Here is a 25,781-nt window from a genome sequence, read left to right as displayed (position 1 = left end):
GCACTGAGGATTGTATCCTATGTCCTTGGTGCACAGTCTATGTGGAGTGATTTGGTGAGGCTTCACGTCATCTGACATCAGTTCCGATGAAGTAAGAGGCAAGGCTTTGTATGGCTTTGCATGTCTCTGCATTGATTCCAATGAGCTGTGCGGTGAGGTTTTGTGTTGCTTGGCATTAATTCTGATGAGGCTAGCAGCTGTGTGGCGAGGCTTTGTTGGGCTTAGAGTTGCTCGGCGTTGTATTCAGTGAAGCCCACAGCTCCGAAGCCAGACTGCGGGGCTTCATGTAGCCTCTTAACAGATTTGGTGGAACTTTCATTTAGGCCAAGAGGAGCTGTTGCTGATGCCAGCCAAAGGACAGGACATTGGGAAGGCACCACTTGGGAATTAGAAACTCACTTCAGCAGAATCCAGAAAGACTTAGGCAGGTCTAGTTGCAGGTCCAGTGAAGCAGGTCAGCTGAGCAGTTGCACAGTGACCTCTAGAGCTTGTTATGTCCCTGTAGTTCTGAAGAAGGAGTTCAATCAGAAGACCTTTGGAGTCACTCAGGTAACCAGGGATTTAAAAGAGCAGGTACAGTCTTTTCAGATAGCAGGGCAGGGCTCAGTCAGCAAAGCAGTCCTTTGAATGCAGGGCAGTCCTTCTTCTGTAATAGCCACAGGTCTGGGTGTGTACTGAGGAGTGAGTCTGAAGGTCCTATTTTTTTACTAGATGCCAGTTCGGAAGTGGAAGAAACTTCTGGAAAGTGTCTGGAATTTGCTGCCTCCATGCCCTAGTCCCAGTCTGGGGGCCCAGTGGGCTAGTGAGAAGTTCTTTGTGTGTGAGCTGAGCCAGTGTCTTTGAAGTGCAAGTCGGGCTGTGACCAGCTATGCCCCACTTATGCTGCTTGGATGGCCCATGTTGCCAACACCAAGACCATCTATTGTGTGGCTGTCTGGGAGGAATAGACAAAAGCCCTCTGCCATCTACACCTAGTCATGTGACTCAGGAAAGAGTCTGCAGGTACCAAATGTTTAGGACAAGAAAATGCCAGCTTTCTAAAAGTGGCTTTTCCAGAATTGTGACTTAGCGCTGACTTTACTGTTAAAGAGGATTTTAAATTACACTTATTAAATGCAATTAGTTAACCCAATGTTACAGTCTCAAAGAGGTAGACCTTGCAGTAGAAAAATATACTTTGTTAGTTTTTGACTACTAGGACTAATACAACTTAAATGTACATGTCCAACTCTTTAAATACTAAACACCCTGCCCTGTGGGCCTTTTAAGGCCTAACTTAGGGATAACTTACATGTAGTGAAAGTGCTCACAGACATGTTTTAAGGGTGTAATTAAGTGGATGGTACAAAAGGTGCTGCAAGCCCACTCATAGCATTGAATTCACCAGCTGTTGATGTATGGTATGCCACTTTACTAGGGACAGTAAATTAAATATGTCATTCAGATGTAAGCCAATTTTATTAGGTTTTAGGGAGGGAACACAAGCACTTTAACAGTGGTTAGCAATGGTAAAGTGCAAATGGTTCTAATGCCAACAAAAAATAAGTTCAGAAAAACAGGAGGGGAGAAAACAAAAACACTTGAGGGTGACCCTGGTGACCAGGCAGAGAGGACCAATTCCAACACAAACCCCCTCTTGACAAAAGCCAGAGAAGACTAATCAATACCTTGATGGGATTCCCTGCTTAAGCAATAGAACATGGGCAGTGGCCCTCTATGGCAGAGCCATTGCCAATTCTATGGCCCTCTAAGCTCTGTTTCCTTCTATCTACACTCTCCTGAACCACTGAACTGCCTCATGTGGACCCTTTTCTGCACCTGTGGAACCAATCTGTGAAGCACATAACCTGAACTTGCTCACAGATGCATTCTAGTAGGAAGACAGTACCACCATGGAGCAAGGTAATGTGGTCAATTCCACCCTTTAGATCAGACTTCTGTCCCCTAATCAAGGAAAACTCTGCTCATAAGGACAGCAACCAACAGAGGGTACTGACAACTGCAAGATTCAAGAGCCAGGCCACAGGCCATCCAAAGTTCTCTAACCTCTGGAGTTTCTCAGATTGGGAGGCAACAGCCTGGTGTGTTAGTCACCCTTCTTCCACTCTCCTTTAGGCCAGTCCAGAGGGGGTAACCTGAAAGTGGGTACTCATCCCAGAGACTGTACCCTGAGATTGAACAGGGGCCAGGTGTGAGCCTTTCTATCTCCTGACCCTCCATCTGGGCCTCAGTACCCTCCGTTTTGGAGTGGTCTCCAGAAATCTGAGCTTTCAGTGAACCCTTAGCAGCCAACCATCCAAGCTCTTCTATGACCAATGGCAAGTCATTCCTCAGAATGCTGTCAATGGGCATCTCAGGGCAAATTATAACCTTTCTCTGGGTCACATTCCTTAACCAGCCCAGGAATACCAGATCCATGGGGTGGAAAAAGCCTTGCCTATAGACCTGAGTTATCCTATACAACAGTCCAGTCTACTGATCTGGGGAAAACACCCTTCCCACTACCAAGGTCTGTCTGGCACTGATATCCCTCAGAGCAGTGACAGGGATACCAATATCTGTGACTTGGTAGAAGTGATGACTTCCACCCTCAGGGCTCACAAGCTCAGCCTCTATCTCCCAACTAAGATGATCAGGGCATGTTCTTACACCTACCCTAGGACTACTTACACCTAATGCCAAATTGGCAACCCATGTAGACTTCTCACCAGTGGGTTTTTTGTTAGGATAAACAGAGACCCCTCGCTTGTGTCCCAACTCAGAACACTCATATGGGAATGGGACACCATGGGCCACCACCCACCAGAACCTCCTCCCTGTTTCTGTTTCTCAGAAGGGGCATGGGAACCACTCCCACCACCATTTTGTGGGACTGTGCTTCACTGGACCTCCACCTCATTCTGCTGGTGTGAGCTTTAACCACGCTTCTTTAGGTCAATGTCAGTCCGTTCTGATGAGGCTATGCAGCAAGATGTGGCGGGGCTTTGCATCACTCTGTGTTGGTATCAATGAGCTGTGTGGTGAGGCTTTCTGGGACTTCACAACACTTTGTGCTGGATTTGGTGGAACGTTCACTTAAGCCTGGAGGTGTTCTCTCCCATGACAGATGCCAAAGGCCCAGAAGCTGGGGACGCACCACTTGGGGATCAGGAACTCACTCCAGCAGAGGTCAGTAGGGCTCAGGCAGGTCCAGTTGGAGGTCCAGGCAGGTCCAGTGCAGCAGGACAGCTGAGCAGCGCAGGGAGGTCTCTGGAGCTTGTTATGTCATAGTAGCTAAGAACAGAAGGTCAGTCTGCTGACCCTTGGAGTTATTCAGGTAGCTTGGGATGAAGGGAGCAGGTCCAATCCTTCTTCTTAGATGGCAGGACAGGCCTTGGGCAGCAGGGTAGTCATCTGAAAGCAGGGCAAGCCTCCTTCTGTAGTATTCCCAAGTCCAGGAGTGCACTAAGGAGTGGGTCTGAATGTCCTATTTTTATACCAGATTCCAGTTTTGAAGTGAAATTAATTCTGGAGTTTTCCCACCAAAGTATCTGGAATTTCTTGCCTCTGTGCCCTGGCGCCAGTATGTCTAGGGGCACAACATGCTAGTGTGAAGCTCTTTGTGTGTGACCTGAGCCAGTGTCTTTGAAGTGCAAGTAGGACTGTGCACTGCTCTGCCTCCAATCTGCTTGGATGCGCAACCATGCCAACAAACAGTCCCTCTGTTGTGTGAGTGCTTGGGAGGAATACACAAAGGCCAACTGCCAACTACAGTTCATCAGGACTCAGAAAAGAGGCTGCAGGCAATTGGCATTTTCAGAACTGTGACTTAAAATCTGACTTTTCCACTAAAGAGGATTTCAAATGATAATTTCTTGGACACCAAATATGACATTTCTACCTCCTGCCAAACAAAAGTTGTCACTTATTAAATATAATAAGGTAGCTCCATCTTATCCTAGGGGAGAAATAGGACTCATAGTAGTGAAAAATCAGTTTATAATTTTTTTCACTACCAGGACAAGTAAAACTTAAAAGTACTGTTCCAACTTTTTAAAGACAGTGCTTCCCACTGTTTGCGTTGTTTAAGGCCTACCTTAGGGCTGAATTATACGTAATAAAAATGGAGTTTTAAACTTGGCAAGGGCTTTTTCCCAGGTCATATTGGCAGTTTGAAAGTACTCACTGACTGCAGTACCAGGCCTGGGACATGTTTTAAGGGGCTAATTACGTGGGTGGCACAAAAAGTATACAGGCCCAGTAATAGCATTTAAATTACCGACCCTTGGTATGTTATATTCCATTTTACTAGGGATCTATAAGTAAATTAAATATGTAAATCAAGTGTATGCCAATTTTACTATGAATTAAGAAGTGAACACAAGCACTTTAGTACTGGTTAGCAGTGGTAAACTGCACAGAGTCTAAGGTCAACAAAAAACAAATTCAACAAAACAGGAGGGCTAGAAGGCATAAAAGTTTGGGGTGACCAGGCAGAGTGTGCTAAGTCTAACACTCCCGTCTTACGTAGGGTTTGTTACAAAATCACTACTCTTCAGTTGTATCTATTTTTGATGCCACTGGTAAAATTGCCACTCCAGTACTCCTGATCCCACTCATTTCCGCTTGTTTCACATAGTTAATATAACATGTGTACTATCAGTAAAGTCACACCAAACACAAACTGACACATCTGCTGGTGGTATGAGGTGTGATTCTTGGAGCAGATTTTAACAACTCTGGTCAGCTTCAAGGAGCAGAAGACTCAGGATTCTTCCTAGACCAAGCCATCATCCTTGTGCTGCCTTTTTACTGCCTCTGTGCTTCACATACCCTATCCACTGCCCGGAGCTTAGACTTTTCAATAGCCACCATGGCATAGCAGTGCTTTGGTGGATGCCTCTGCGGCCCTCCTCATTTTCCAAGGATTTGTCTACCTCACTTGTATCAGAGATTGGAGCACATCAGAGAGAATTCATAGTGCTGTTACCACAATCCCGGACTCTTCCAGGATGTCTCTTAAGGTTCAACTGCATCACAAATTAAAACAATATTACCTAATCCATAAAAAACACCAATTAGAATACTGATCGATTGTCAAGTCCCTTCTCAACCCCAAATGACCAATGAAAATGTTAATAGTCCCAAGAATATGATTAGCTCCTCCCAAAACAGTTCAACATGATGCAACATAACTGATTTCTTGTACAAACTGCTTCAACGACATTGCTCTAGTCAACTCTTCTCTGGCTCTTCCCTAGGTGATTGCAACATGCTCAGAGATGTTTTCAGTCATGGGCAAAGTGAACAATTGCCAAGGGCCCTTCCTTTGGATAGGCTTCCTGGGAAAGTCAACTTTCTCTGTCTGACCGCTGTCTACTTTTACATCTAAACTGTTCTCCGTCCCTCTGCCTAACTCTACTTCTAACTCTGTTTCTATTTGCTCAGGGTTATCTTAAATATTTTTGGGATCTGAAGCAAGTCACATTTTTTTCTAGGGACTTTTTACTGGTATTAACATATTGGCAATGCAATCATTAAACATTTTCATCCCTATTTGGGCAAGGCATATTTAAACAGTTTGATTGAACCCATTTCTGAAACTTTGTTTGTGATAGCAAAAACTGGCTAAAAAGTGAAAAGTGTTTCCTAACAAGGGCCTCCAAAAAATGGCTTCTAAATTCCTCAAGACGACACTGAACATGCTGTCTCAGGAACTGTCAACTCTTTGCTGTTGTCCGCTTCAGGAGAAAAAAATCAAGAAAGCTTGTCAGTGGGAATCAACTTCCTGACTGTTTTGTTTACCTCTCCTATTCCACTGCCCCTAGTTTTCCTCCAGGACTAGAATTATTGTGAATTTCATACTACTCCAGTGAGGAGGCCAGGGGTGTTAACGTGCTTCCACTCACAGGTAGAACTTGGAATACTATCTTTTTGTTGTCCTCAAACACTGTTATCTGTTTAGATAGGTAACGCTTTTCTGCCTTTCTTTTTATTAAAAGTCCACCGCCATTTGTTTCTCTACTGGAGATGATTCTACCCCATTACTTAGGCTTCCTGGGCAAAATACTCTCCCTTGTTCAAGCTTCTCCTTGTAGCCACTCATGTATGCTTTTTTGATTTTACTTATTTTTGGATTCAAACACCAATACAGAAGTTACAGAAAACAAAATCATTGTCCCTGGTCAAGGATACACAGGTGACAGAGTTATGCTCTGTGAATATCAAATAGCATTTTATCGATTAAGCCATGTTATTTTGAGGCCAGGACTACTGTACTACACTAATAGAGTAGAGGCATTTTTGAGGGATAATATATCAAAAGATAAGTGCACATAGATGACGTATAGTTTTACTATTCTTAACTCTACATCTATGCTCCTTGAAGAGATAACAAACAAACATAGTGACCCTTGTAGCTATCTCAGAGCAGTATTAGAGTTCCATAGCATAGTGTGCTGTCATTCCATCGGGAGGCACATTCAGGACAGAAGTAGCAAAACACATAAGTGGAAAAACTGGTAATCCCTGGCTAGGTAGATGCAAAACGCAGTGATCTGTCCTTGATCCACCTTATAGGGATAAGTCAAACGTGTAAAGCCGGAAAGCCAATCCTTTGACACCTTATTCTCGGCATCCTCATCTTTCTTGACATAAATATTTTATTAGAGGCCGCATCATGACTCCTACCTAAATAAAATACATTCATTAAATATCCAATCTCATATATGCAGGCTGGGTATTTCTTTCATGCCATTCTATGTGTTTATATTGGTATTATCCATTGTGTAATTATTGCTTGTGTAAATCTTTCTGATTCAGACTTGATTTTTATGAATGGCTTTGTTAATTAAATGGAATTTCCGATAGTGTCAGGAATAAGGCCAGACGCGGTCCAGGTCTCGCTCGAAACTCCGCTGCGCAACTCTGCAGCGTTTTATGCGCACCACTTGTCATCCCCTCTTGTTCCAAAGGTGACCATCAGCGTCATCTGCCCTGTGGCAAAGTTCATAGAGCTGCAGGTTCAGGACATTGGTGAACAAGATGTACTTATCAGTGCTATTCTATGACGGGACTACAATTCCCATGTTTTTAGAGGCAGCAGCCATCTTGAAGTGTGGCAGGCCTATAAAGCCCAGCCACACCCAAGCACGTTGCTCACTATTATGAAGACTTTGATGCAGCCAGACCTCATGGGGGTTTCTCTGGAGAAGAGCAGAGTTCCTGAATGGCAGAGTGTCATCCAACCAAAGTATCCTTGTTTCCATGGTGCATTCAAAAACGAGTAGGTCGTACTCGTAGCAGTAAGGCCTTGCTGCATCCAAGTTTGGAGGAAGTCATTACTTCCAAAAGGTAAAGCGCCCCTTAGCATAACGAGCAAAGTGTTTTCAGTTTCTAGAGGACAGTGGCCTTGGCGCAACGATCAAAGGCATTTCAGAGCACAGATGTAAATCGCTCTTCTGCACAGCAATTCAAAGCATTTCAGTTCACAGATGTAAAGCGCTTTTGTACACAGCAATTCAAAGCGTTTCCATTCACAGATGTAAAGCGCTCTTTTGCACAACAATTCAAAGCATTTCAGTTCACAGATGTAAAGCGCTTTTGTACACAGCAATTCAAAACGTTTCCATCCACAGATGTAAAGCGCTCTTTTGCACAACAATTCAAAGCATTTCGTTCACAGATGTAAAGCGCTCTTGGCACGACAATTCAGGCGCTTCAGTTCATAGATGTAAAGTGCTCTTGCACGGCAATTCAAGTACTTCAGTTCACAGATGCAAAGCACTCTTGGCACAGCAATTAAAGCGCTTCAGTTCACAGAGGTAAAGCGCTCTTGTCACGACAATTCAGGTGCTTCAGTTCACAGATGTAAAGCGCACTTGGCACGACAATTCAGGCACTTCAGTTCACAGATGTAAAGTGCTCCTGGCACAACAATTCAAGCATTTCAGTTCACATATGTAAAGCGCTCTTGGCACAGTAATTGAAGCGCTTCAGTCCTCAGGTTTAAAGCGCTCTTGGCACGACAATCAAAGCGCTTCAATTCACAGGAGTATAAGGTTCTTAGCACAACAATCTAAGTGATTCAGGCTACTTGAGTAAAAGCACTTCCTGGTATTATTAAGTAAAGCGCTTCAAGTTCAATGAGTAAAACCTTTTGGCATTTATTGTTGTGAATGTGAAAGTATTTCTGGAGATAAGCAAATCATAGTTTTTATGGTTCTTAAGATGTGAAAAGCATATTTACTTCTTTGATATTTTCTAAGTCATGATCAAAGGTTTATGCTTTGATATTCTGAGTATAATCATAGTCCAAAGTTCTTGCCATCTCTTGATTCTGAGGTCATAGTTTGCCCTTGTTCCATGTTTCAAAGACAGGGCTTTGCCCTAATTTTAAAAGGGGTCTCCATCTGATATCTCGGAGACGCATTTAGTCAAGAGTCTATTGATGAGTTATATTTCTATGAATGAGTAAATGCATATTTGTTCTAACCTTTACTTTTCAGATCTCTCTCCCTGCTGTTCCCTACCCTAATTCCGTTCCCCCCGACTGGCTTCATCATAACTCTGTGCTATAATAGCTTTCTGAGTTGGTGACGCCGGAAGTTGGGCCTTTTGTTCAGCGACGTGCAGATCCAGAGGAAAGGACACTGTGACAGAATAGTGAGCCCACAAGTTTTATACTTTCCTCTTGGTCTGTACGGGAGCTGCACAAAATGGCCACCCTAGATACCCTTCTGCAAGTAGTTACTCAGATGCAAAGGGATTTGACAGACTGAATTTTTTTTACAGCTGATTTAGTGAATAGAGTAACTCAGTTACAGAGTAAGTTGGATGGTTCTGAACCTGATTCTCGTCCTACGCCTCCCGCACCTACTAACATAGCTGTGAATGTGCTGACACAGATTCCTTTAGCTGCACCAGAGAGGTTTTCTGGGACCCCAATAAGGTTCACATTTTTCTGACACAGGTGGAATGACATTTTACATGTCGGCCTAGTGCCTTTCCGGACGCACAATCTAGAATTGCATTCCTCGTATCTCAATGGTGATGCAGCTACTTGGGCAGTGCTATTAGTCCGATTAGACAGTCCTCTCTAATATAACTGGCGTCGTTTTGTAGAAGAATTTGTAAAGGTTTTTAACAGATGCGCAATCCCTATGTCTGCAGACAAAGAGCTACTAGAATTACGTCAAGGAAATAAAGACCTGATAACGTATTTCTCACATTTCAACCGGTTAGTGGTGGAAACTGCTTGGCCTGAGGAAAAAATGGTCAGCAGTATTTTATCAAGGGCTAAAAGACAAACTAAAAGATGTATTGGCCCAAGTTGAACCACAACCAGAAAATTGTACTGATTTAATTAATCTAACCCTATGGATAGATCACAGACTTTCTGAATGAAATGGAGTAAGGAAAAAATGGGAAAAAACAAACTGGCGAATGGAAAGATCCAGACACTTTCAATTGTCTTCAGATTCAATGATTGAACCAATGGATATCAGAACTGTTCGCCCACCGCTGACCAAAGAGGAGAAAGACATGCAACGAAAAAATGGTCAGTGTCTGTATTGTGGGAAAAAGGGTCATTTTGTAAAAGAATGCCAAAAGAAACCCAAAGGTAAAATTGATCCAACAGTTGTGACAAAGAAAAAGATAGCAGTTGCCTTGGAAAATTCACAGGAAAACTAAAGTGCCCATGAAAAAACAAAGGGGACCTCTTGGGAAAATTGACAATCCCTTCAGTGTGCTCTTGTACAAATCGTTATGTCAAACATTTCCGAATCTTAGTACAAATGATTGTGCGTGCAAAAAAGACATAATGTTCAAGTTCTAATTGATTCAGAGGCAACAGGAAATTTTGTGGACCAACAAACTGCACTAGACCTGCATATACCCAGTGTCAAGAAAAAGGTTCCAGAAGTTGTATATGCAGTTGATGGAGGTGAGTTGGCAGGAGGCCCCATTACTAAACAAACCTCACGAATACAAATGATTTGCAAAGATGATGAAAATCAGAACCACTGTGAGATAATTCGCTTTGATATAATCCAAGCACCTCAATATGGTTTTATTTTAGGAATGCTGTGGGTAATGTTACATAATCCATGCATAGACTGGCGCAACCAGGATTTGCGTTTTTCGACTTCTTCTTGTGCAAAGAAATGTTTTCAATCAAGATGAAACAAAGAAGGAAATCTTCAACACTCCATAGCTACTGCAGTTGAGAAGAAAAATGATTTACCATCACAGTATTCATAATATACCCATGTTTTCAGTGAAAAGAAAGCAAGCTCATTACCACCTTACAGGCCGTACAACTGTCAGATCGACCTTGTACCTGGCACCCATATACCAAATTGTAGAATCTCTGCACTATCAGAGAAAGAAAATCAAGTCCTAAGAGAATACCTTGATCAATGTTTAGCCAACAAGCTAATTCGGCCATCACGATCTCCAGCGGCTACTTCACAATTTTTTGTACCTAAAGCAAATGGCGATTTGAGGCCTTGTATTGACTTTAGAGGGATAAATAAGATCACATTTAAAAATAAATATCCACTACCTCTCATACCAGTCTTGTTAGACCAGGTAAAATCAGCCGTCATTTATACTAAACTTGACTTACGAGGTGCTTATCACCTAGTTCGAATTTGAGAGGGCGATGAGTGGAAAACGGCTTTTAGGACTCGTTATGCCTCTTTGAGTATTTAGTGATGCTGTTTGGTCTGTGTAATGCCCCATCAGCCTTTCAATATTTCCTAAACGATGTTCTGGGAGAATATGTAGACATCTTTGTCATCGTTTATATAGATGATATTTTGATTTATTCAAACTCTGAAGATATACATGAAGAACATGTTAAAAAATTATTAAAAACTCTACAAAAACATAATTTGTTTTGTAAGCTAAGTAAATGCGAATTCCATACCAAAGAAGTTGAATTTCTAGGAGTCATTCTAACACCTGACAGCATGCAAATGACTGAAAGAAAAATTCAAGCTGTATCCGAATGGCCCACACCAAAATCAGTACGTGATATTCAATGTTTTTGGGGGTTTGCAAATTTTTATCAACGCTTCATCCATCACTTCTCTCAAAAGGTGGCACCAATCACCAAATTGCTAAGCAAAAAGGCTGTCTTCAATTGGTCCCAAGAGACAGAGAAAGCATTTCAAGATTTAAAAAAGGCTTTTACTACTGCTCCCATTCTAGCTCACCCTAATGTGGAAGAACAATTCATCGTGGAAGCTGATGCATCTGATGTTGCCGTTGGGGCCATACTGTCTCAACCTCATCGAGAAACTGGTCAATGCACCCCATAGCATATGTGTCAAGAAAATTGAATGAAGCAGAACAGAATTACACCATAGCAGAAAAAGAATTACTAGCAATTCGTAATGCTTTTAAAGAATGGAGACATTATCTGTTGGGAGCGAAACACACCATAACTGTATATTCTGAGCATAGAAATTTACAATTTATGAGTTCTGCCAGACTACTAACTCCTAGACAACTAAGATGGAAGCTATTCTTTGCAGAATTTGATTTCATAGTGACTTTTAAACCAGGAATAGATCATCGTAAGGCCGATGCATTATCTAGAAAAGATTCTTCAATCACACCTACTGAACAAAAACCCATGCCTATTATAACGCCTTCAAACGTGTTGTGTTTAGTAGCTGCCGAGAAATTTTTCGATCTCATTCATAATCATTTTCACATCACTAAGTGGCAAGAGTGGTTACAACAAGACACCAAGAGGTCGATTCAACAAGGCTTCCCTCTACATGAATCTCAAGTATTTCTGCCTACTGAGGAGTTAAGAGAGGCAGCTTTTCATTGGTTACACAAGCATCCTCTGTCAGGTCACCCAGGTCCTCAAAAAACAATAGAACTCATGAAAAGGTATTTTTGGTGGCCTTCATTCGTTCACAACCTTAAGGAATTGCTACAATCATGTGAAGTATGTGGAAGATGCAAAAGTGAACATAGCAAACCCCAAGGTCAACTGATACCTTTACCTGTTCCCAGTCATCCATGGGAACATATCTCTATAGATATTATTACTGGTCTTCCTCAAATAAAACAATTTACAACCATTCTAGTGGTAGTAGACAGTCTTACCAAGTATGCTCGTTTCATTGCCTGTAAAGGTCTCCCAACTTCCGACACCTTGGCGACTATCATCTTAAAAAATATAGTTCATCTTCACGGTCTTCCAAGAGTTATCCTCTCTGATAGAGAAACACACATTTTCTGGGCGTTTTTGGCAACAATGGTGAAAAGCTCTACAAATTGATTTGACTTTATCTACTAGTTATCATCCACAAACGGATGGTCAAACAGAGAGACTAAACCAAACTCTGAAACAATATTTACGATTTTATGCAACAAAGTCCCCTACAATGTGGCTGGATATTTTGTGGCTTGCAGAACTGGCTTATAATAAATCCCACTCTTCAATAAACTCAACTCCTTTCTATGGTTTATATGGGCGTCATCCGCACATTTTACCAGTTACGTTACCCGCATCTACTTAAACCACTCCAGCAGTCATGGACATGCTGATACACATGAAAAAGGTACATGCACAATTACAAACAAATCTTCATCAAGCAAAGAAAAAATATAAAATGCAATATGACAAAAAACACCAGCCTGGTCCTCAGTATACAATCAAAGATAGAGTTTGGTTATCCACAAAAAAAATTGTATTAAAAAATAAAAATATGTTTCATCCAAAATTCATAGGGCCCTATGAAGTAATACCACAAGTAAACCCAGTAACATAAAAGCTAAAATTACCATTGTCTTTGAAAATTAATCCGGTGTTTCACACTCCCCTTCTTAAACCTGCTTCGCCCTCAAGCGTCACACAACCTGCTCCTCTATTAGTCTAAGGTCATTGGGAGTATGAGGTGCGATCTATTCCAGACTCTAAATGTAGAGGATCTTCCCTTTGGTACTTGGCGTCCTGGAAAGGATGCAGACCCGAAAATGACTCTTGGGAACCTGGAAGACATGTCCATGCACCACGTTTGGTGCGACGATTTCACCTCCTCCATCCTGATAGACCAGGCCATGGACCGCGCTTGGGAGAGGGGTGTAATGTCAGGAATAAGGCCAGACGCGGTCCAGGTCTCACCCAAAACTCCGCTGTGCGACTCTGCGGCCCTTTATGCGCACCACTTGTCATCCCCTCTTGTTCCAAAGGTGACCATCAGCGTCGTCTGCCCTGTGGCAAAGCTTATAGAGCTGCAGGTTCAGGACATTGGTGGACAAGATGCACTTATCAGTGCTATTCTATGAAGGGACTACAATTCCCATGTTTTTAGAGGCAGCAGCCATCTTGGGGTGTGGCAGGCCTATAAAGCCCAGCCACACTCAAGCACGTTGCTCACTATTTTGAAGACTTCGATGCAGCCAGACCTCATGGGGGTTTCTCTGGAGAAAAGCAGAGTTCCTGAATGGCAGAGTGTCGTCCAAGCAAAGCACTCTTTTGCACAGCAATTTAAAACGTTTCAGTTCACAGATGTAAAGCGCTTTTGTACACAACAATTCAAAGCATTTCCGTTCACAGATGTAAAGCGCTCTTTTGCACAACAATTCAAAGCGTTTCAGTTCACAGATGTAAAGCGTTTGGTACACAGCAATTCAAAGCGTTTCCGTTCACAGATGTAAAGCGCTCTTTTGCACAACAATTCAAAGCGTTTAGTTCACAGATGCAAAGCGCTCTTGGCACAATTCAGGCGCTTCAGTTCATAGATGTAAAGCGCTCTTGCACGGCAATTCAAGTACTTCAGTTCACAGATGCAAAGCGCTCTTGGCACAGCAATTAAATCGCTTCAGTTCACAGATGTAAAGCGCTCTTGGCACGACAATTCAGGCGCTTCAGTTCACAGATGTAAGGCGCTCTTGGCACGAAAACTCAGGCACTTCAGGTCACAGATGTAAAGCGCTCTTGGCACAACAATTCAAGCATTTCAGTTCACAGATGTAAGTGCTCTTGGCACAGCAATTCAAGCGCTTCAGTCCTCAGGTTTAAAGTGCTCTTGGCACAACAATCAAAGTGCTTCAATTCACAGGAGTAAATGGTTCTTGTCACAACAATCTAAGTGATTCAGGCTACTTGAGTAAATGGGCCTGTAAATGAAATGCTAATAGTGGGCCTGTAGCACTGGATGTGCCACCCACAGTAGTAGCCCTGTAAGCATGGTTCAGACCTGCTGCTGCAGTGTCTGGGTGTGCAGTTATAAGCTGCCAATTTGACTTGGCAAATGGGTGTGCAGCTTTCAACTGTGAATTCAACTTGGTAAGTGTACCCACATGCCAGGCCTAAACCTTCTCTTTTTATAAATGTAAGGCACCCCTAAGGTAGTCCCTAGGAAGCCTCATTGCCAGGGTGCTGTGTATGTTAAAGGTGGGGCATGTACTGATGTGTGTTACATGTCCTAACAGTGAAATACTGCTAAATTCGGTCTTCACTGTTGCAAGGTCTATCTCGCTCATAGGTTAACATGAGGGGTGCCTTTAAAAAACATTAAAGTGCAGAGTCCCTTTGAGAACAGATGGTGTTAGATTTGGCATCCTTGGCGTGGTCTCCCCTAACTTTTTGCCTCTGTTTCCCAGGTTGTTGATGTGTGCTGAACTCTGTTTTTGCTGTTTTTGTTCCTCTGGGCACTTTACCACTGCTATCCAGTGCTTAAGTACATATTCTCTCTCCCTATGTACAATGTATGTGTAATTGGCTTTCCATGATTGGCATATTTGATTTACTGGTAAGTCCCTAGTACAGTGCACTAGAGGTGCCCAGGTCCTGTAAATCAAATGCTACTAGTGGGCCTGCAACACTGGTTGTGCCACCCACATCAGTGGCCCTGTAAACATGGCTCAGACCTGCCACTGCAGTGTCTGGGTGTGCAGTTATAAACTGCCAATTCGACTTGGCAAATGTACCCACTTGCCAGGCCTAAACCTTCCCTTTTCTTATATGTAAGACACCCCTAAGGTAGGCCCTAGGTAGCCCCATGGGCAGGGTGCAGTGTTTAAGGTAGGACATATACTAATGTGTGTTATATGTCCTGACAGTGAAATACTGCCAAATTCGGTTTTCACTGTGCAAGGCCTATCTCTCGCATAGGTTAACATGGGGGCTACCTTTAAATATGATTAAATTGTAGATTCCCTTTGGGAGCTGATGGACATGTGGAGTTTGGGGTCTCTGAACTCACAATTGTGAAATACATCCTTTGGTAAAGTTGGTTTTGATGGTTGTGTGTTTGAAAATGCCACTTTTAGAAAGTAGGCATTTTCTTGCTTAAGCCATTCTGTGACTTTGCCTGTTTGTGGATTCCCTGTCTGTGTCAGTTTGACAGTTGGGCTGTTAGCACCTCTCTCTAGAGAGTGACACAAAGGGAGCTGGGACATAGACTGCATATCCTGATGAGCCTTCTGTGCTCGGATGGAGGGGAGGAGTGGCCACCTACACCTCAAAGGTCTGTGCCTGCCCTCACACAATGCAGTCTCCAACTCCCTGGTGTGTGTCTGAGGCCTGGTCTGGACAAGGCAGGATCTCACAAACAAGAGAGACTTTCCTTTGAAGTAGGCCTCCTACTTCAAAGGCCAAAATGGGTATAAGAAGGGCACCCAAACCCCTGAAAAATTAGATCACTTCTGGACTCAAGAGGAAAGTCTGCCAAGGAGAAGAGCTAAAGAGCTGGGGAGAAGTGCTGCCCTGTCTGTGACTGCTTTGTGGAGCTATCCTGAAGTTGCTGCTTCTGCCTGTGAAAGGGAACAAAGACTGGACTTTGTTGTGCATTCCTGCTTGTAAAGAAATCTCCAAGGGCTTGACCTGAGCTTGCCTCCTGTTGTGGAATTCTCTGGACCATCAAAGACTTCCCATACCAGTACCTGGACTCTCTGCTGAGACTCCTGCCCTGCCAAGTGGTGCCCTATCCAGTTCCTGGGCCCTTAAAAGGTGAAGCTGGCAGACAAAGACTGAATATCAATGGACAAACCGCTGTGCGGGAAAGATTTTGACGCACCTTCCGAGATGCGGCTGAGAAACGACGCGACACGGCCACGCGGCTGGAAGATCGATGTGTACGGCTAGAGAAACTATGCGTAACACCTGCTAACGGAGGCTAATAATGTCGCAACCCCACACAGCACGGTTTTGGGATACTGTGCAACCAGATTTTCAATGCAACATCGATGAGCGCAGAAAAACAATGCAAAGCCTGCCCGGACCTGAGGTGCCTGTCCGGATCGACGCATCGCTCTCCTGCAGAGGAAAACCGATGCAAGCTGACCCGACCAGAAGAGGAATGACGCACGGTCTCGCTTACGAGTGAGAAATCAACGCATAGCTGGCCTTTTCTGATACACACTTGTCCGTGCTGTGTTATTTTGTCGCAACCCAGGTACATTTTCATGCTAACAGTGTTCCCACTGTTACATAAAGGATTTAAGACTCTTTTTGCTTTTTAATTAATATTACCTATTTTTCTCAACATGTGTTGTGCCATTTTGTAGTGTTTTCACTGAGTTACTGTGTGTGTTGGTACAAATACTTTACACCTAGAACCTGAAGTTAAGCCTGCCTGCTTGTGACAAGCTACCAAGGGGGTGAGCAGGGGTTAGCTAAGGGTGATTCTCCTTTACCCTGACTAGAGTGAGGGTCCTTGCGTGGACAGGGGGTAACCTGACAGGCAACCAAAGACCCCATTTCTAACAGATTGAAATATGGAGTTTTGGGTCTCTGAACTCACAATTTAAAAACACATCTTTTGGTAAAGTTGGTTTTTAGATTGATAGTTTGAAAATGCCTCTTTTAGAAAGTTGGCATTTTCTTGCTTAAACCATTTTGTGACTCTGCTTGTTTGTGGATTGCCTGTCTGGGTCAGTTTGATAGTTGGGCTGTTTGTGAATCCCTTCTAGACAGTGAGACATTGTGAGCTGGGGTGTAGCCTGCATATCCTGATGAGCCATCTGTGCTAGAGTGGAGGGAGGAGTTGTCACTTACACCTGAATGGGCTGTGCCTGCCCTCTCACAATGTAGTCTCCAACCCCCTGGTGTGTGTCTGGGGCCAGGCCTGGGCAAGGTAGGGTCCTGTATTCAACAGAGACTTTCCTTTAAAGTTTGCCTACTTCAAAGATAGAAACGGGTATTAGTAGTGGACTCAAAACCCCGGACTTTAGATTTCCTCAAGAACACTTCTGGATTCAAGAGGAACCTCTGCCAAGGAGAAGAGGTGAAGAGATGAGGAGAAGTGCTGCCCCTGCCTGTGACTGTGCTTTGTTGGGCTATCCTGCAGTTGCTGTGCCTGCCTGTTAAAGGGGACAAAGACTGGACTTTGTTGTGCATTGCTGCTTAAGAAGAATCTCCAAGGGCTTGAATCGAGCGTGTCTCTTGTTTTGAAGTCTCAGGGTCATCAAAGACTTCCTCTGCTAACAACTTGACTCTCTGCTGAGACCCCTGCCCTGCCAAGTGGTGCCAAGTGGTGTCCTATTCAGTCCCTGGGCAGGTGAAGTTGGCAGACAAGAGCTGAAAATCCACGTACAGAACGCCGTACGGGGAAATTCATGACATGCCATCTGCAATGCGGCAGATAAACGGCGCGCCGCTAGCCTCGCGGCTGTAATTGATGCTCCACCTGCATCACAGCTGGGAGATCAATGCATCGCGGCTGGAGAAACGACGCACAACACCCGCTTGCAGGTACTGATAACGATGCAAACCCCATGCAGTACGGTTTTCTAACACCGCGTGACAAGATTTTCCACGCATCGTCCCTGGGCATCAACCAGGTACTTTACGTAACACTAGCATTCTCACTGTTTTCTAAAGATTAAGAATCTACCTTGACTTGTGTATGTCGGATTTTTGTCATTTTGGTCGTGTTTGATTTAGATAAATATTACCTATTTTTTTTAAACTGGTGTGGTGTCCATTTTGTAGTGTTTTCACCATATTACTGTGTGTGTTGGTACAAATACTTTACACATTGCTTCTGAAGTTAAGCCTACCTGCTCGTGCCAAGCTACCAAGGAGGTGAGCTGGGGTTAACTGAGGGTGATTCCCCTTTACCCTGACTAGAGTGAGGGCCCTTGCTTGGACAGGGGGTAACCTGAATGCCAACCAAAGACCCCATTTCTAACAGATGCCAACAGTTCCATCCAGTAACTGATAAACTGAGGAGGGAATGTATCAAATACCAATGGACATATCCTTTTGGTTTGGCTTTTGAACTCTACAACAAACCACACAATCTCTCCAACCTTACGTAGGCCTTGACACTCTTAGACATCCAACTTCCTGCTGCTCCACCAGCTGAGGAGTCTCCAGGCATCTCCAAAAGGCAAGGTCACAGCATTCACATCGCAGTCCAATGGTGTGCCCAATGTCGTCTACACCAAGCAAGGAAGAATTGTGTGAGTATTGAGCAGGAAAGATTTGCTCCTTTAGGCACCTCACTCCAGCTATGCCACTTTGAAAGACCCTAAATTGCCTGGTTGGACAAGCCGGGGCCAATGGCTATCAAGTTGATTTTCGGAGACACGACCTGCTTTTAAAAGGAGTATGGATGGAGCTTGAGAAGATTACTGGCAGAGTGTTACTGCTATGACGTCTACATCTCAGGTCTACCGTTTTGTCAACACCAGGACAGTGCGCGCTCTACGGGCATCTAGAATGGAAAAACCCAACACTCGCAAGATAATGTAATTTATGCATTGTGATGATATGTTATTGTTTAACCTTTTGCATTGCAGAATTCCATCCAAAAGATTCATTTTTAAGGTGCTTATAAATAATGTGCATTTGCAATGTATTGCTGCAGACATTCCTAGTGAGTTAGGGTGTGGCAGGGTGTGGTCCCTTTCCAGGGCCTTTCAGAGACTTTCCCTGCAACATGCCTGGGCGTGGTTCTAGGCGGGGCCAAGACTCTATAAAAGAGAGTCAGCCCAAATCCCAGTGCTCACTATTCAGAGGTCCCGGTGCAGAGCAGCAGCTTCTTCCTGAGCTCCTGTCCCGGCGGCCTATTTGGATTTTCCAGCCTTCTGCACTCATCTCTCATTGGTGATCATTGGTGATCACTGTTTCCAGGCGGTAAGACTGTGTTTGGACATTTCCCAACACCGTAATTGAGAATTTTCGTATTCTTGATTTTAATTCTTAAATGAATAACAGATTACTGGTGCGCTGCCATTTTTTGACATTTGTATGGTGGTTTGCAAATAGGGAGGACGCGCAATTTATTCCATAAAGATTTGACTTAGTTATTACATGGTTGTTCATTGCGCGCTGATATTTCTTGACATTTACATGATGTTTTATGAGTTGGCAAGACGTGCAACTCGTTTCATGAGCATTTAACTTTGTTGTTCATTGCGCGCTACCTTTTCTTGACATTTACAAGGTGGCATTCGAATCTGCGAAACGTGCGATTCACTTCTTGTGTGTAATTCATGTTGTTCATTGTGCGCTACCATTTTCTGGCATTTACATGGTGGCATTCGAATTGGCAACACGCGCGATTCTTTCCTTGAGTGTTTTTTCATGTTATTCATTGTGCACTACCATTTCTTGGCATTTGCATGGTGGCATTTGAATCGACAAGACGCGCAATTCTTTCCCTGAGTGCTTTTCATGTTGTTCATTGTGCGCTACCATTTCTTGATATTTGTATGATGGCATTTGAATTGGCAAGACGCGCAATTCTTTCCTCGTGTATGAATAATGTAAATTACTGTGCGCTACTATTCTAAGACATTTTCTTGGTAGCATTTCAAGTTGACACGTTGCGTGATTTATTCCTTGAATCTACGTTGTGTGATTTCATGGTGCACAATCCTTTATGGTGTTTGATACTCATATAAAAATCTGCAATGTGTGCAATTCACTTCCCAATGTTTTTTCTGAGATGAACACAACAATACCAGAATTCTAGATCTAATGCTGTGTGTTCCTGATATGTATTCGTAAAAGGAGATTCATAGGGTTGTTTAGAAATTGCTCAGAGTGTTTACTGATTCGCATGCTAAAGAAAGTACTCGAATCTGAAAGTCCTATTTAACTTTTCCTGTTTCCTCCTCAGGTATTCGGTCATCTAAAGCCTAGTCAGTTTTAGGACTATTCTAGGGTTGTTGATGTTTTTGGGAAAAGACGAAGCTTAGAGTTGTAGCATGGTACTAAATTCATGAGACGTAATTTTTATGTTGTGTTTTAACCTTTTGCTTCCTACAGGTCTCCTTCCCAGCTGTTCCCGTCCTAATCCCCATTTCCCCACTTGGACTCTCTTAGACTCTGTGATAAATCTAATCAGAGTATTGGAGCTGTCTTGTGGTGGAAGTGTTGGGAACGTGCACAGACCCCGAGGATCTGGTGACTCTGACAGAATAGTGAGCCCACAAATTATTATCCTCCTGGTTTGTGTATGTTCTCAGCATGGCCACACTGGACGAGCTAGTCAAGGCTATCACCCAGCTCCAGTCAGAAGTGGTATCATCAAAGGATTTGACAAATAGTCTAGCTGAGAGGGTGAGTCAGTTACAGAATAAGGTTGAGAAGAAAGAACAAAGTCCCAGAGGTGTGTCTTGGCCAGGTACTTCTTCTCAGACTTCTGGAGGTAATCCGACTAACATTTCCCTCAATGTACCTTCAGCCATTCCTTTAGCTCCCCCAGAACGCTTCTCAGGTGATCCCTTGAAAGCGCAATCTTTTCTGGTTCAAGTGGAACTTCACTTCACCTGCAGACCACATACTTTCCCCGATGCCCAGTCTAAAGTAGCTTTCTTGTTGTCATATCTGTCTGGAGATGCAGCTACCTGGGCTATTCCTCTTGTGCGTAAAAATAGTCCCCTGTTGTACAACTGGAAACATTTTGTTCGTGAATTTGAGATAGTTTTCGATCGTAGAACTGTAACACAGTCAGCAGATCGTGAATTATTAGACTTACGCCAAGGGAATCAGGACTTAGGGCCAGATGTAGGAAAAAAGCAAATTGCGACTTGCAATTTGCGAGTCTGTGCGACTCGCAAATTGCAAGTCGCAATTTGCTATGCAGAAAGGTGTCTCAGACACCTTCTGCAACTCGCAATGGGGTCGCAAAGACCCACCTCATAAATATTTATGAGGTGGGTCGCAGTTTGCGACCCCATTGCGAGTATGGGCACTCACGGGGATGGTGGCCTGCTGGAGACAGCAGACCACCATGTCCGTGACTGCTTTTTAATAAAGCAGTTTTTTTTTTCTCTCTGCAGCCCGTTTTCCTTAAAGGAAAACGAGCTGCACTTAGAAAAAAAACCGAAACCTTTTGTTTCGGTATTTTTCAGAGCAGGCAGTGGTCCATAGGACCACTGCCTGCTCTGAAAAATAGTTTTTGTGATCATTCACAAAGGGGAAGGGGTCCCATGGGGACCCCTTCCCGTTTGCAAATGGGTTACCATCCACTTCAAGTGGATGGTAACAGCGATTTCATTTGCGACCGCTTTCGCGGGCGCAAATGAAATTGCATAGCATTGCGAGTCGCAAATAGGAAGGGAACACCCCTTCCTATTTGCGAGTCGGAAATGCATTTTGCGAGTCGGATCCGACTCGCAAAATGCATTTCTGCATAGCAGAGAGGCTTTTGCGCCTCGCAAACGGCGTTTTTCTCCGTTTGCGAGGCGCAAACCCTTTGCTACATCTGGCCCTAGGTGTCATATTTAGCCAACTTTAATCGGCTGGTCGCTGAGACATCCTGGCCTGAAGAAAAACAAGTGGCCTTGTTTTACAGGGGACTCAAAGAGGAGCTAAAAGACATCTTAGCGCAAATCGACCCACAACCTGCAAACTGTCAAGATTTAATAAACCTTGTCTTGAGGCTTGATCATCGTTTAAATGAACGAAAAGGAACGCGTAAAAAGACTGAAAAACCTTCTTGGCATGCTCATGATAACAAAGACTCAAGAACTCCGAGAGAAAGAACGCCGGAACCGATGGAAATTGGAACCATCAGGAGACCTTTGACCAAAGATGAAAAGGACCTATGCAGAAAAAATGGGCAATGTCTCTATTGTGGGCGGAAAGGTAATTTCGCCAAAGGTTGTCCAATCAAAACAAAGAGCAAGCGAGACCCAGTTCAGAAAGTTGCAACCAATGCATCAGTCGGAAAATCTAAAGCACCCAAGTTGCAGAGAAGGGTTGCTCTTGGGTGTCACCGTGGATCCTTCACAATCCAAACATCTAAAATTGGGAATAAGAGTTCAGGTCAAGAAAAAGACCTATTTCAAGAAGGCTCTAGTGGACTCTGGGGCTACCGGAAACTTTGTTGACGCCCAATTGGTTCGTGCATGGGGGATCCCATGTATTGAAAAGAAGACCCCAGAAACCATTCAGGCAGTTGATGGAAAACTCTTGACTGGAGGTCCGATAACTCTTCAGACTGTCCCCTTGACAATAATTTGTGAAGGTAAAAATCAAGGAAAGAAACATAAAGAGGAACTCATCCTTGACGTGATCCATGCTCCCCAGTATGGGATCATCCTTGGCTTGCCATGGTTAACTCATCACAATCCAGAGATTAATTGGGCAGAACGAAAGATCGTGTTCTCATCAGTGCTATGTAAAGAACATTGTCTCCAAAGGACTCAAGAATCGGAAGTTCGCCATTCTTACATAGCTACCGCCGCAGAGAAAGAAGTTCAGTTGCCCAAACAGTATTCGTCTTATGAAGATGTATTTGATGAGAAGGAAGCAGAGAACTTACCTCCTCATAGATCTTATGACTGTCAAATTGATCTAGTCCCAGGGGGGATACTTCCCAACTGTCGTGTGTATGCCCTGTCAGAACATGAAAATCAACATTTACGAAAATACTTGGATCAATTCTTAGAGAATGGTTTCATCTGCCCCTCTAAGTCTCCCACAGCTTCTCCTTTGTTTTTTGTTACAAAAGCGAACGGAGAGCTTCGAACTTGTATCGACTATAGGGGCTTGAATAAAATCACCATCAAGAACAAATATCCTTTGCCTCTAATTCCGATCTTACTGGAACAAGTAAAGAAAGCAAAAATCTACACGAAGCTTGATCTTCGAGGTGCTTACCATTTTGTCAGAATGAGAGAGGGTGACGAATGGAAAACTGCATTCAAAACAAGATATGGCCTTTTTGAATACACCGTCATGCCTTTTGGTCTGTGCAATGCTCCAGCAGCATTTCAATTTTTGTTAAATGACGTTCTTAGAGAGTACCTCGATATCTTTGCCATAGTTTACATTGATGACATTTTGATCTACTCAGACAATGAGAATGAACATGTTCAACATGTCAGGAAAATTTTGGCAGCCCTTTGTAAACACCATTTATATTGCAAGCTAACCAAGTGTGAGTTTCATGTTACCACAGTTGAGTTTTTAGGGGTTATCCTTACCCCTCAAGGTATGGTGATGGCAGAAAGTAAAGTAAAAGCCGTATCTGAATGGCCCATCCTAAAGACTGTTCGTGATGTACAATGTTTCCTGGGCTTTGCAAATTTTTACCAGAGGTTCATCAATCATTTCTCCCAGACATTGGATCCAATTACTAAGTTATTAAGAAAGAAAGAAAAATTAGTATGGTCCCCAGAAGCAGACCAAGCCTTTTCAACGTTGAAAGAAGCTTTCTCCACTGCCCCAGTCTTGACTCATCCAGATGCGGATCGACCTTTCATAATGGAAGCTGATGCTTCAGATGTGGCGATAGGAGCAGTCTTGTCACAACGAAACAAAGACACTGGTCAGCTTCATCCTGTAGCTTACATGTCTCGGAAGTTGAACGAAGCCGAACAGAACTATGTCATTGCTGAAAAAGAGCTTCTGGCGATTCGTGACGCCTTTAAAGAGTGGAGACATCATTTGTTGGGAGCTAAATATACTGTCACAGTATATACTGATCATCGCAATCTTCAATTCATGAGTTCTGCCAGACTTTTGACTCCTCTGCAATTACGTTGGATGCTGTTTTTTGCCGAGTTTGATTTTGTGGTAACCTTCCGGCCTGGTAAAGATAATCGCAAAGCTGACGCCTTGTCCCGCCAAGAGTCTACCACATTGCCTGCAGTTCAAACCTCCAGAGCTATCATTGCTCCTGACAAGGTCCTATGTATCATAAAAACAGAAGATTTCTTCGAAGACATCCGCAATTCATTCACTGTTGAAAAATGGCAGGCGTGGGCCCAAGCAGATCTGAAAAGATCAATCAAGCAAGGATTAACCTTTCACGATGCTCGTTTGTTTGTGCTCACTACCAAACTTCGCAAGATAGTGTTTTATTGGTTGCATGTTATACCTACAGCAGGTCAACCTGGTACTCCTAAAACTCTTGAATTAATCCAACGCTATTTTTGGTGGCCTACCTTAACAAAGGATGTAAAAACAATGGTAAACACCTGCGAAGTCTGTGCTCGCACTAAAACAAGTCATTCAAAACCAAAAGGGTTGTTACACCCACTCCCAACCCCAAGTCATCCGTGGGAACACATCTCTTTAGACTTTATTACAGGTCTGCCAGTGGTTCAACAGCATTCAGTAATTCTGGTGGTAGTAGATAGTCTCACGAAATATGGACATTTCATTGCCTGTAAGAAATTACCCACCGCTAGTGAACTGGCAAATATCTTACTGAATAGAGTGGTTCGTTATCATGGACTGCCAAAAGTGATCCTCTCCGATCGGGGATCGCAATTTGCCTCCAACTTCTGGAAGACATGGTGTAAAACACTCCAAGTGACATCTACCCTATCTACTAGCCACCATCCTCAAACAGATGGTCAAACAGAGAGACTAAATCAGACTTTGAAGCAATACCTACGTACTTACGCTGAAAAAGCACTAAATTCATGGACATCAATGCTCTGGTTAGCTGAGTTAGCCTACAACAACTCCTTCCACACTTCTACTGGTGTTACACCCTTCTTTGGTTTGTTTGGCTATCATCCTGACACCTTACCCATCACAATTCCTCAAGAAAGTTCTCTCAGCTGTGTCAGAAATCATTCAACATTTGCATCAAACTCAGAAATCGATTCAACAACATTTAGAAAAAGCCCCAAAAAAATACAAAAAGCATTATGACAAGAAACATTGTGAGGGACTGCAGTATCAACCTGGTGACAAAGTGTGGCTTTCCACAAAACATATAGACTTCAAGAAGAAGCACATGTTCAACCCCAAATTTATAGGTCCTGTAGGAAAGTACCATCTTGCCTGGCATGTTACCCCCATTTTTCACTGTATATATGTTGTTTTAGTTGTATGTGTCACTGGGACCCTGTTCACCAGGGCCCCAGTGCTCATAAGTGTGCCTGAATGTGTTACCTGTGTAGTGACTAACTGTCTCACTGAGGCTCTGCTAATCAGAACCTCAGTGGTTATGCTCTCTCATTTCTTTCCAAATTGTCACTAACAGGCTAGTGACTAATTTTACCAATTTACATTGGCTTACTGGAACACCCTTATAATTCCCTAGTATATGGTACTGAGGAACCCAGGGTATTGGGGTTCCAGGAGATCCCTATGGGCTGCAGCATTTCTTTTGCCACCCATAGGGAGCTCTGACAATTCTTACACAGGCCTGCCACTGCAGCCTGAGTGAAATAACATCCACGTTATTTCACACCCATTTTACACTGCACTTAAGTAACTTATAAGTCACCTATATGTCTAACCTTTACCTGGTAAAGGTTAGGTGCAAAGTTACTTTGTGTGAGGGCACCCTGGCACTAGCCAAGGTGCCCCCACATTGTTCAGGGCCAATTTCCCTGACTTTGTGAGTGCG

This window comes from Pleurodeles waltl, chromosome 1_2 (assembly GCF_031143425.1).
Source record: "Pleurodeles waltl isolate 20211129_DDA chromosome 1_2, aPleWal1.hap1.20221129, whole genome shotgun sequence".
Classification (NCBI taxonomy): domain Eukaryota; kingdom Metazoa; phylum Chordata; class Amphibia; order Caudata; family Salamandridae; genus Pleurodeles; species Pleurodeles waltl.
Note: the sequence above shows the minus strand (reverse complement) of the source record.